Source organism: Ostrea edulis, chromosome 8 (genome assembly GCF_947568905.1).
Source record: "Ostrea edulis chromosome 8, xbOstEdul1.1, whole genome shotgun sequence".
Lineage (NCBI taxonomy): Eukaryota > Metazoa > Mollusca > Bivalvia > Ostreida > Ostreidae > Ostrea > Ostrea edulis.
The window spans coordinates 48,051,262-48,062,841 of NC_079171.1; the positions used below are offsets into that span (position 1 = coordinate 48,051,262).

The following is an 11,580-nucleotide window of genomic DNA, read 5'->3' on the forward strand; positions in this document are numbered from 1 at the left end:
TTTATATTCAGTTCACAGGGATATATCAAATTGACATATGACTGAAAATATATGGTTATACAAAATATGAAAGCCTTAGCTAGTACACTTCAAGCGATATTTTTGAAAAGATATGTCTTATATCTATCAGCATTTGATCCCCCATTATTGCCCAACCTTACCCCAAGACACCAGACTTAAACGCTATATGTTAGGAAAACATCTCAAATTTGTTGGATTGGACATAAGTGGTGCCATATGTCAATGATCACAACCTTCATTACACACAAAAAGTGTCTTTGCTTTTCGAAAAAAACAACAACCCCAAAACCCTAGGCTCACTGGGAGCCATTAGGTTAAAATTCAAAACACTTCAAAACCGACCATATCTTATTTAGTTAACTGTCATAGGGTGTCTGAAGCAATGTCGAATTGGCGTTTTACCCCCAAACAATCACTCAATCGTTAAATCGCATTCCACTACCGGTGTTATAGAGCAAGACTTCCCCCCAGAACCAGCCTTTCCCCACGGAAGTCTGGCTCTAGAGTGAGCCTTCCCCCTTGTGAAAGTCTGGCTCTAGAGTGAGCCTTCCCCACGGAAGTCTGGCTCTAGAGTGAGCCTTCCCCCGGTAGTCTCGCTCTAGAGTGAGCCTCCCCCCAGCAGACGTGATATAGAATAAACCTTACCCCTAGGGGGCAGACTCACTCTAGAGCCATAACACCCTCTTTAAGTCTCGCTCTAGAGGGACACCCCCGCTTTCATCCCCTCCTATGCAAACTATGAAATAAATTTTAGTTTATCGGGCAGGGAATTACTTACCTATCTACCTCTTTACCTATCTATACCTATCTACCTACCTACCTACTTTAAAAAAAAAGTTTTATTTGTGTATTTTCAACACATTTATACATACAAACATTCAAACTGTATAATCTACACTCGCTTATTCACACTTGCAATTACTCTGTGCACCTTCTGTATCAACATTAACAGTGAATTATATATATGATTTGCATATATGATATATACATACACACACATAAGTATATATACACATAAACATACATATATACACATACACATTCAAAGATAAGGGTAATTATTTTATTTTTCATATAAATGTATTATGATTTTCAACAAACTACTTGTCCATTATATTATCATACAATGCCCATTTACCAAGCATTTTGGATTTGCTATGAAATACATTTTGACAATATTTTTCTAAATTTCTATAGTATTTAAACAAATTAATTGCATCTGACAATTTGGGTTTTGAGTCCCGTGATCTGGAGTAATAAATGTGCTTTTTTGCTAACAAAACAAAAGAAAATTTTCCAAACAACTTCCATCAATATTGCCCAGTAACACACTTCTTTTTTTGATTTTATAACCTTTGACAAATGCATTGTACAATTTCACAAAATCTCTCCAGAAGGCAGATAGATACACCCAGTCATAAAAAATATGATTGACTGTTTCATTATCTAAAAGTTGAAGTTTGCGAAGGAAAGAATTTGTAGCTACATTTATATAACACATAAGAATACGGTATTGAAAATAAATTAATTTTGTTTCTTTTGTGCATAAAGATGAATTCATATAATGAAATTCCCAACATTTTTTCTGAAATAGTTTCACTGAGATAAGCTTCCCACTTCTCTCTTTTGAGTTGTGGTGCTATGAACTCCTTTTCCTTCAAAACTTGTTATAAAAATTTAACATAAGAACTAGAGTTCATTTTCTGTACAATACACTGATTTGGACCCAACAATTCATGATGTACTTTGCATCGTTTTTTAAATCAGCAATTTGTCTTTTAGTTTTAATCCCAAGGTGTAATAACTTGCATTCCCAAAGAAGAAAAAGATATACGCTATATAATAAATTGGCGACCAATATCATTATTAATATTGATTACAAAATTGGTTTTAGTGCCTTAACAAATCGTTTAAAGGAAGTACTAACAAGTATCATAGGTGACTCTCATAAGGGTTTTATAAAGGGACGGTTTATTGGTGAAAACATTAGTTTTTTGTATGATTTGATTGACAATTTAAAAAAGGAAAATCAGCCAGGATTGTTATCATTATTAAATTTTGAAAAAGCGTTTGATTTATTGGAATGGGATTTTATTGTAAAGGCACTCAGGTCCTTCAATTTTGGGGAATCTATTGTAAAATGGCTCTTACTTTATACACCTCTAGTACCAGTTGTATAATTAACGATTGAAACTTATATAAATTATTCAGTCTTGAACGAGGCTGTAGACAAGGAGATCCATTGGCACCATATATCTTTATTATTACAGTAGAATTGTTGGCAAAAGCACTTAAAGAAAATCGAAATATTAAGGGTGTAACTGTGGTGGAAAATAAAATAAATTAGGCCAGTATGCGGACGACTTTTTTAACGTTAGATGGCAGTGAGAAATCACTTAGAGAATCTATGAGAGTTATTGATATGTTTAGAATGATTTCTGGACTACGTTTAAATATTTCAAAATCACAAGCAATTTGGTTGGGGAGCAAATCAGGTTCGACGGAAACTTTGTTTAATGATCTGAAAATAAAATGGGGAAATAGCAATTTTAAGCTCTTCGAAATAGTATTTACAGAACATCTGGAAGACATGACTTTATGTAATTATCAATCTAAATTCAATGCCATTAAAAATTGCTAGGTTTGTGGAATAAACGGGATTTAACTTCAATAGGTAAAATCACAATTATCAAAACTTTAGCACTCCCAAACCCATACACTTATTTTCAGCATTGCCTGAGCCACGTAAACAAGTACTGGAAGAGTTGAATAAAATATTTTTTTAAAATTTATTTGGGGATACAAGGTAGAAAAGTTGAAAAGAAATACAATTGTGGGTAATTATGATGAAGGGGGACTAAATATGGTACATTTGGTATCTTATATTAAGCTGAAATGGGTCAAAAGGTACCTTGCTGATGTTTATTCATATCTAGCATATTTATGGTATCTTGTGATTTCATGTTTTATATGTACGATTAGGATAGGTACAGCTTTTAATGTTTTATTTATTTCCTATGTATTATGTTTATAACATTCTGTTGTAAAGTATATATGCATTGTAAAGCACCTTTGAGCGTACATAGTGTATGAAAAGGGTGTTATATATATATGGTATTATTATTTTATTTATTTATTGCTGATAATGAGGGTATATGACAGCATATATTGCATAGTATTTTAAATCTTAGAAATGTGGATTTCATTTTTCACCTATCCAAAGAAAAACTTAATGAATTTGTAAATCATATTGACAATGTGTTTTGGAAAGATGTGTTTAAAGCTCTATCAAGAGTTAAAGAAAGCCCTATTTCTGTTACAGATTATTTGAATTTAGATAGAAGAAACTTTGTTGATGTTAAATAATGGAATTTTAATACAAATTGGGTTGGTAGAGGCATTTTAAAAGACCTTGAATGACTTAGTTTTGCAGAGTGAAACATTCAAAACATTCAAATACATTACTGATGTAAAATATGTGGTTGGTACAAAGAACTTTTTGAGCTATTATTGTCTTATTTCAAAAGTACCCTATCTACCAACTTACCTACCTCTCTAGCTGAAGTTGTACACGTTTAAAAGTATAACTGATATTTGTACGCAGATGAGAAGAAACATAAATTCGAAATATCCTCATTTCATTTTTCATACTTCTAAAACTAACCACGGCATAGGTATTGTGTGGGTCAAAGTTCAAGGTATATGGGTCAAACAAAATGGCTTATCAATTCCAATGTGTTTTATCCCCCGTTTTCCTCTCTTGAGTTTGATGAACAGCTTAAGCAAAATCATTTAATGTCCTGCTGAAAAAGGTCCTGGTATCTAAACAATCTTTATAAAGTGATACATGTAGTAGTTTACCAGTAATAAATGGAGGGGGAAGTCCTGCTATGAGGGGAAGTCTGACTCTACAACTAGTGAAAGAGTAGGTCTTCCCACGGGGATGTCTGGTTCTAGAGTGAGACTTCCCCGGGGTTCTCCTGCTCTAGAGTGAACCTTCCCCCAGGGGGGAAGGCTCACTCTAGAGCCAGGAATCCGGGGGAAGGCTCACTCTAGAGCCAGGCTTCCGAGGGGAAGTCTCATTATGGGGGAGGCTCACTCTACAACACCGGCAATGGTGACATCTCCATATGAGTGATATATTCTCGAGAAGGACGTTAAACAATATATAAACAGTTATGGATGTTGCCTACCACAGGCTCTATTATCCAGCACGGACCATGGGTGATATTCCTTCCAAATCATGCCGTCAGTTCCTTCAGCTCAAAGAACAAGGTACGGTTTTAGCCAAAATCTGCCCTGTCAAGGAAATTCACCAAAATACTAAATCTGGTATTTGAGAATGTGCCATTTATGAAAATGAGCATTGTTATTCTTTATCTACAATAGTAGCTGTAATATATTCAACGGAAAACTTTATATTAACCTGACGACGTCACCAAATTTGACGTTAATTTTGACGTAATATACGAGAGTTCTCCCCAAGTGATGTTTTGAGTAGGAAATAAAAACTGTATCACACATAGAACTATTAATTCTTAATAAATGAGAAATTATTGGTTTTTGTACTGATTTGAATGGGTATTAAATGGAAATTGAAACCACATCAGATATGCCGCACAGGGGCAAAAACTGCAGGTATTCGCGGAAAGCTTTACTGGTGCAGAAATATAATGGTTTGAACACCAAATTAATTAAAGAAACAGTTATATGCTGGTAACAGTGATTTCTTATTTCTGTCTCCAACTTCCTTTATTGTGGCGAATTTTAAGATTATTTTTTTTATATTTGTTAGAGTCTCGCGTGCATTCGGAAAAAAATGATGACATCAAAGGCAGCTCAAATTCAAATCACTGAATTTTATGCGAAGTTTGGGTTATCACCAATGTAATTCTTCACGAATAGGAACACAATAGAATTCATCGGTATTTGTTTTTAATTGGCATACGCAATATTCCATATATGTATATTCTCAATATTATATGCGTGGTATTAAGTTGGAGCAAAATGTCATTTCATAGGTATACTCAGGAAAAAACGCATTGTTTCTGAGAAACTAGAAACACAACTTCAAAGGGAAGATAATTATGAAACGGTTAGGATTATCAGTGGTATGGCCATCGCTTCGTGACCGGGAGGTATAGTGTGTTTGAACCCCGCTCATGACATGCCACGTCGAACCTGAGACGTAGACATACATGTGCTCTTCGACAAACGCTCGACAAAAGTGAGAATCACGGGTCTTTCAGATAGGCACCTGATGCCACCTCGACTGTGTCCAGGGGTCCGTGTTTGCCCTACTCTTTATTTTGTATTCTTTATAGAAATTACGCAAATTCGAATTCATCACTATTCGATATCTTCAGCTTTTCGTGACCTTAAAAAAGGAGGTCCTGTGTCACAACAGGTATTGGCACGTTAAAAAAAATCAATGCTATAGCCTTAAATGCTAATCATAGGTTTTATATGTGGTACTTCACATACAGCTGATGATTTCTCAATTTGAGAGAAAAGTTCTCGAAAGGACGTAAAATAAATAAACAAACAAAACTCTCTCTCTCTCTTCTCTCGCTATCTCCTCTCCTCTCTCTCTCTCTCTCTCTCTCTCTCTCTCTCTCTCTCTCTCACCACTATCACGCTTCTCCACAAAAAATCGTCAATGTGTTCGGTACTGTACAACTGAGCGATACAAAGCTGGTACACCCCAACACTTGGTTTGCGCAATTTAGTGTCATTGTATCCACTTTTGCTCAAAGAAACCCTCTTAAAAGTTGTTAAATACAAAAATCATTCGATAGTTTATACAAGAGAAATAAAACTTAAGACTTGCTAACCAACCCCTGCCCCATGATAAAAGAAAACCATTCAAATCTAAACTGCATTTTCTCATTATGCAAGTATATACATACATTGTATATTTATCTTGAATGGAGAAAAACAAAATTTTGACGGAATGCTCAATACTGCGAGTCTCAATATTATATTTATATATAGATCTATTCATATGTTGTGTATTCGCTTTGTGTACCCCCCCCCCTCCCCCGGACTGCATTTTAAATAGTAGTAGAGAAAGATAGATGAAATGTAATTGTAAGTGATACACTGGATACATGTAATCAACCCACTCCAATGATACCAAAATCCCTATTTTTGTGTTTGTCAATGTTTTCGAGAAGTCAACCCCCCCCCTTTTTTTTTTAAAAACCAAAAAACGATCTATGCGCCTATAATCTATTTCAATCATTGTAAATTAAAATGCATATAGTAGGCCTAATACGATCCGAGTAACACATATGGAGCAAATTATCTTTCAGGCACCTCAATTTAAAAATAATTTTAATGAGTAACATATATTCCTTAGTAAAAAGTGCCTTGCAAGAAATGTATATTAATCCCTATCTTAGCTACACAAAATTTTTTTGTTTTGTATTGTGTTTTCAAAAATGAAAGTGAATTAGTGTTCCCCAAACAATGAAATAGTTTTGTAACCATTGCAGATATAGAAGAACACTGAAGACCCCCAGTGCCATATTGTGACACCGGTCATCCGGTGTTAAGGTCATCTCCAAGGACCCGTGACATTCACACTTGATGCCGAGCATTTTGGCGATGAAACTGTCACTACCTGTTTTAACGACTTCAGTCTGTCGCGGCCGGGATTCGAACCCCCGGGCCTTCCGCTTGCGAGGCGAACGCTCTAACCGCTCGGCCACCGCGGTGGTGTAAATTTACAAATAGTGTGCTTAAAATTTTATATTTCTGAATAACCATCGTAAACTTTCTGACATAAATTGTTGTCTTTGAAAAATATAAAATGTTACACTCGCGCTGAATACGTCACTGATGTACGTACGTACCTAGGTGGATATTGTCGTCTGCTGTTACATGCCGTTTCCCATTTAATCAAATGAATGTGAATGGTAAAAAATAATGCTTGAATCTTCAAGGAATATATTATTTATTAAAAGAATCGTCCATCGTTATATAAACTATTTAAATGTAGTTTGCCTGGTATGTAACATGAATTCTCACGAATCGTCGGTTGGTGCTATTTATATACCGTTCTGTTTACACTATAGTCATAACAACAAAAATGGCATCCGGTCTGTAAGATAGGCTTAAATTTATCCGGATTTTTATTATTATTATGATGATTTTAATAAATGTCAATGTGTTTAAATAAATAACTATATGAGCATATATTATTTGAAAATATATTTACTACTCAAATGATTCTCGTTTCCTCTTCAACCGCCACGATCAACGCAAATTGCGTCACGATGGCGAATTTGTTAGCATCTTTCAACTGATATTTTAACCCCTCTTCCATCGTCGCCCGGGCTGAAACTAAGAGGAATTGTAAGTTATTTAGTAAATTTTTAATCCATATAAAAATTATTCCGGGCGACGAGGGAAGAGGTGTTCAATTTCACAAGTTTATCAATACAAAAACCATGAAAACACCACAAATAGCCTGAAAGCCCTTACTTTATTTGATTATGTACTACGCATGCGCGTAGATGAGTTGATTTCCATATGCTTTTGAGAGTTACTATAAGTTACTCTTTTAGGAATTTGACAGGAAAATATCTGCAACGCAAAATAATTTTCCTCCATAAACGCCGGGCAGAATTTGGCTAAAACCGTACCTTGTCCTTTACAAACAAAGGAATATATGCCGTCAACATAAGCAACATTCTTCATCATAAAAGGGTTCAGTCGTGTATTCCAACTTATTTCAGTTCAAGTCTACACTCTGTATTTCCTACAGCTATACTTCTACTATTGCATCCAAAGTTTTTAATTATAAACAAACTTTGAAGTGCCTAAATATAGACCATCTTATACGTAATCCACCAACATGTTCTTGTTCTTCATCTTCTTTCAACTATAGTCCAGCTGGACATGTCATTACTAGTGATGTTGATACAGTTGAACATGAGGACCTCAAATCGCTTATTCTAAAAGGTCCTAAATACAGAGAACTTTGGTCTATTAATTGGTGACAGAAATTCATCTCTATTAAGGATTATGTCGAAGATTATGCCAGACGATGGGCTAAATATGAAAAAAAAGAACTTGATACATTGTCAGAATGGGTTAAAATCATAAGACGGATATTAAAATCCCGCATTACACACATGAAAACAAAAGTACGTACCATATATCCTTCTGTGTTTAGTAAAACAGAAGTGCTAAAAGAATTAAATATGTTACATGACGAATGTGTTTTAGTTCCAGCTGAAAAAGCTAGCAACAACATTGTCTTTGTTTGTAAGGCTCATTATTACAACTGTATTCTAACGAACTTGGTATTAATTCCACTTTTGGTAATCATACTTATACTCCAACTGCCTTTTCAAACGATGAATTTCTTCAAAACCATGCTTCGGTTTTAGACACATTTAATGTCCCAGTCAATGGATCGAATGAATATGAGTTATCGTACTTATACTGGATTCCTAAACTACATAAAAACCCTTACAAACAAAGATACGTTGCTGGATCCAGTAAGTACTCTACCAAGCCCCTATCTTTGCTCCTCACGAAAATATTAACAGCTGTGAAGGAGAAACTTCAAACTTACTGTGCGACTACATATGCCAGAAGTGGTGTTAATCAAATGTGGATTCTAAAAAATTCTAAAGAACTTTTAGTAACCTTGAAATCGCCGAATTTTCCCCAAATCAATAACATTAAAACCTATGCCTTTTCAACACTATACATGACAATTCCTCACGATAAATTAAAGACTAGACTTTTTGACATCATAGACAGTTGCTTCTTCAACAAAAACGGAAAACAGAAATATTCATATCCAGTGATCAGTCATTCAAAAACTTACTTTGTTAAACACCACTCTGATTCCACGCACAAGTTCCTCATTGACAATATCTTCGTGGTCTTTGGTGATCAGGTCTTCCAACAGTCTGTTGGAATTCCCATGGGCACGAATTGTGCTCCTATGTTAGCTGACCTGTTTCTATACTCATATGAAGCAAAATCTTCTTCACGAGAAGAAAGAATCTCTCGCTATGGCCTTCAATTTGACATTTAGATATATCGATGACGATTTGTCTATTAACAATACTAACTTTCATTCGTATGTCGATTTGATATATCCCTGTGAGCTCGAAATAAAGGACACCACATAGTCGTCCACTTCTGCTTCATACTTAGATATTTAATTGAAAGTAGGCATTAACGGCAAACTGACAACTCAACTGTATGACAAGCGGGATGATTTCAGTTTCTTCATCGTCAACTTCCCATATTTATGCAGCAATTTTCCATTATTACCTGCATATGGTGTTTATATATCTCAACTGATTCGATATGCAAGAGCTTGTTCTGCGTATACCGGTAGTCGGTTTTTAAATCGAGGTAAGCTACTGGCAAACAAGTTGATGGTACAAGAGTTTCAACAGTCTCGATTGAATTCAGCATTTCGCAAATTCTATGGTCGTTATAACGATCTAGTTCGTCAATACAACCTCACATTGGCTCAAATGCTGTCTGACGTGTTTCATACCGATTGTTAAGCCGTTCTTGGCACATTGATTTTGACTGCGGATAACTCCGTTTACCTGATCTGGATATAGGGCTGACGGCGGGTATGACCGGTCAACAGGGGAAGCTTACTCCTCCTAGGCACCTGATCCCACCTCTGATGTGTCCAGGGGTCCGTGTTTGCCCAAGTATCTATTTTGTATTGTGTATTGGATTTATGAGATTGATCACTGTTCGTTATTTTCACATTGTATACAAGTAATCAAAAATAAGGTGCACAGGGATTTGAATTCATTTTATATGTAATAACATGTCTAGTCACCTTTTTTGTAGTGAAAGGGAGATAAGTCTGAAAGAAGGTATGTTTACATCCTCCCCAAAAAACCATGATGATTTGGAATACGACCACTCACTTGTGTAACAGAACAATAACAAACTGTACAACAGAGACATATGAGGACAATCAAAGCAGTGGAATATTTGTTAAAATCATTATTCCGGTAGTTATATTACTTGTGGTTTCATTGCTGGTGCTTGTAGCAATCAGATTGCACATTAAAAGACTTAAAGCAAAACGGAGGAAAACGAGAAGAGTAGAATTGCAAAGGGATGAACTTTCGAGAAGGATTCAAAACGAGACTGATACACTTTATATTAGTAAGTATAACACAAACTGCACTGGGATATAAGGAATATAGAACCTCTAAGTTTTTCAAGAAAATGTTGCATTTGCACATTACTCAGTTTACCTGAACAAAATATAAGACTCACGGCGGTTAATGCTAAATATCATCATATTGCATTCACGAATGAGTTCAAACATACATTACATTACATTTTTGAGTTATACAACACATTTTTAGAGCAAAATTTTGTCTTTAACAATAAATATACCAATCTGAAAATACAATTTATATCATACATAAACATTCAAAAGGATGTCCTATTCAGATTATGTTATAATGTGTAAATTAACTACGAATAATATGATTTCACAATGAATGCAATCAACATTATCTATCCTAGCTCACTAACAGACAAGCGTAAATTATTTCATGTGTGAAATGTTACAAGCAGTACATAATTTTCAATATATAATACATGTAATATTAAGTAATACAATGTGAATGACATTCTTTTGTATTTCTGAGGCGACCATGCAATGAACTGCAAGGCTTGTCTATCTTATTTTTCATTGTACACAGTTATATTAATTTACATAGTAGATAATGAAATTCTTTTTCACTGTTTTGCATGAAAGGTGAAGATAATGAGCAGTGAGCATATATCTAATATATGTATGTCTATATGTTATATGCATAACCATGACAGGTGAAGATAACGAGCAGTGATCAATATCATAACTCTTATATGTAAAACTTATACGGTACCAATTTTGATGCACCAGATGCGCATTTCGACAAATAATGTCTCTTCAGTGATGCTCAACCGAAATGTTTGAAATCCGAAATAACTATGAAGTTTTAGAGCTAAATATATGTAATACAAAAAAGAGAGTTGGAAAAACACGGATTCCTGGATACACCAGAAGTGGGATCAGATGCCTAGGAGGACTAAGCATCCCCTGTCGACCGATCACACCCGCTGTGAGACTTATATCTTGATCAGGTAAACGGAGTTATCCGTAGTAAAGTTCAGCGTCCCAAGAACGGCCTATCAATCGCCATGAAACACGTCAGACAGCATTTGACCCAATGATAGGTTGTATTGACGAAATATATCTTAATAACGACCATAGAAATTGCGAAATGCTGACTTTAAACGAGACGTTTGAAACCCTTGCACCATCAATTTGTTTGTCAATATCCTAGGTTTAATACTTCTCAGCCTAGGTTTTATGAAAGGGTTATTCAAATATTGAATAGACAGTGCATTGCTATATCCAGAGTGGAATGATCTTTGACCTTTTTTACCTGCAATTTAAGAACGAATAAATAAGGGTCCTTAAATACTCATAACCAAACCAAATATGAAAAATCGAATGTCTAGTTCTCGAGATATTGAGCCTTTACTGACATACTGGCCGAA

The 11,580-nt window shown here is 35.1% G+C and overlaps 1 non-coding gene across 1 annotated transcript; it reads right to left on the reverse strand.

Moving 5' to 3' along the window:
* Positions 1 to 6,666: 6,666 nt before the first annotated feature.
* Positions 6,667 to 6,740, reverse strand: Trnaa-cgc (transfer RNA alanine (anticodon CGC)). The gene has a single exon. It is a non-coding gene; the product is annotated as a tRNA-Ala (tRNA).
* Between the last annotated feature and the right edge of the window lie 4,840 nt (positions 6,741 to 11,580).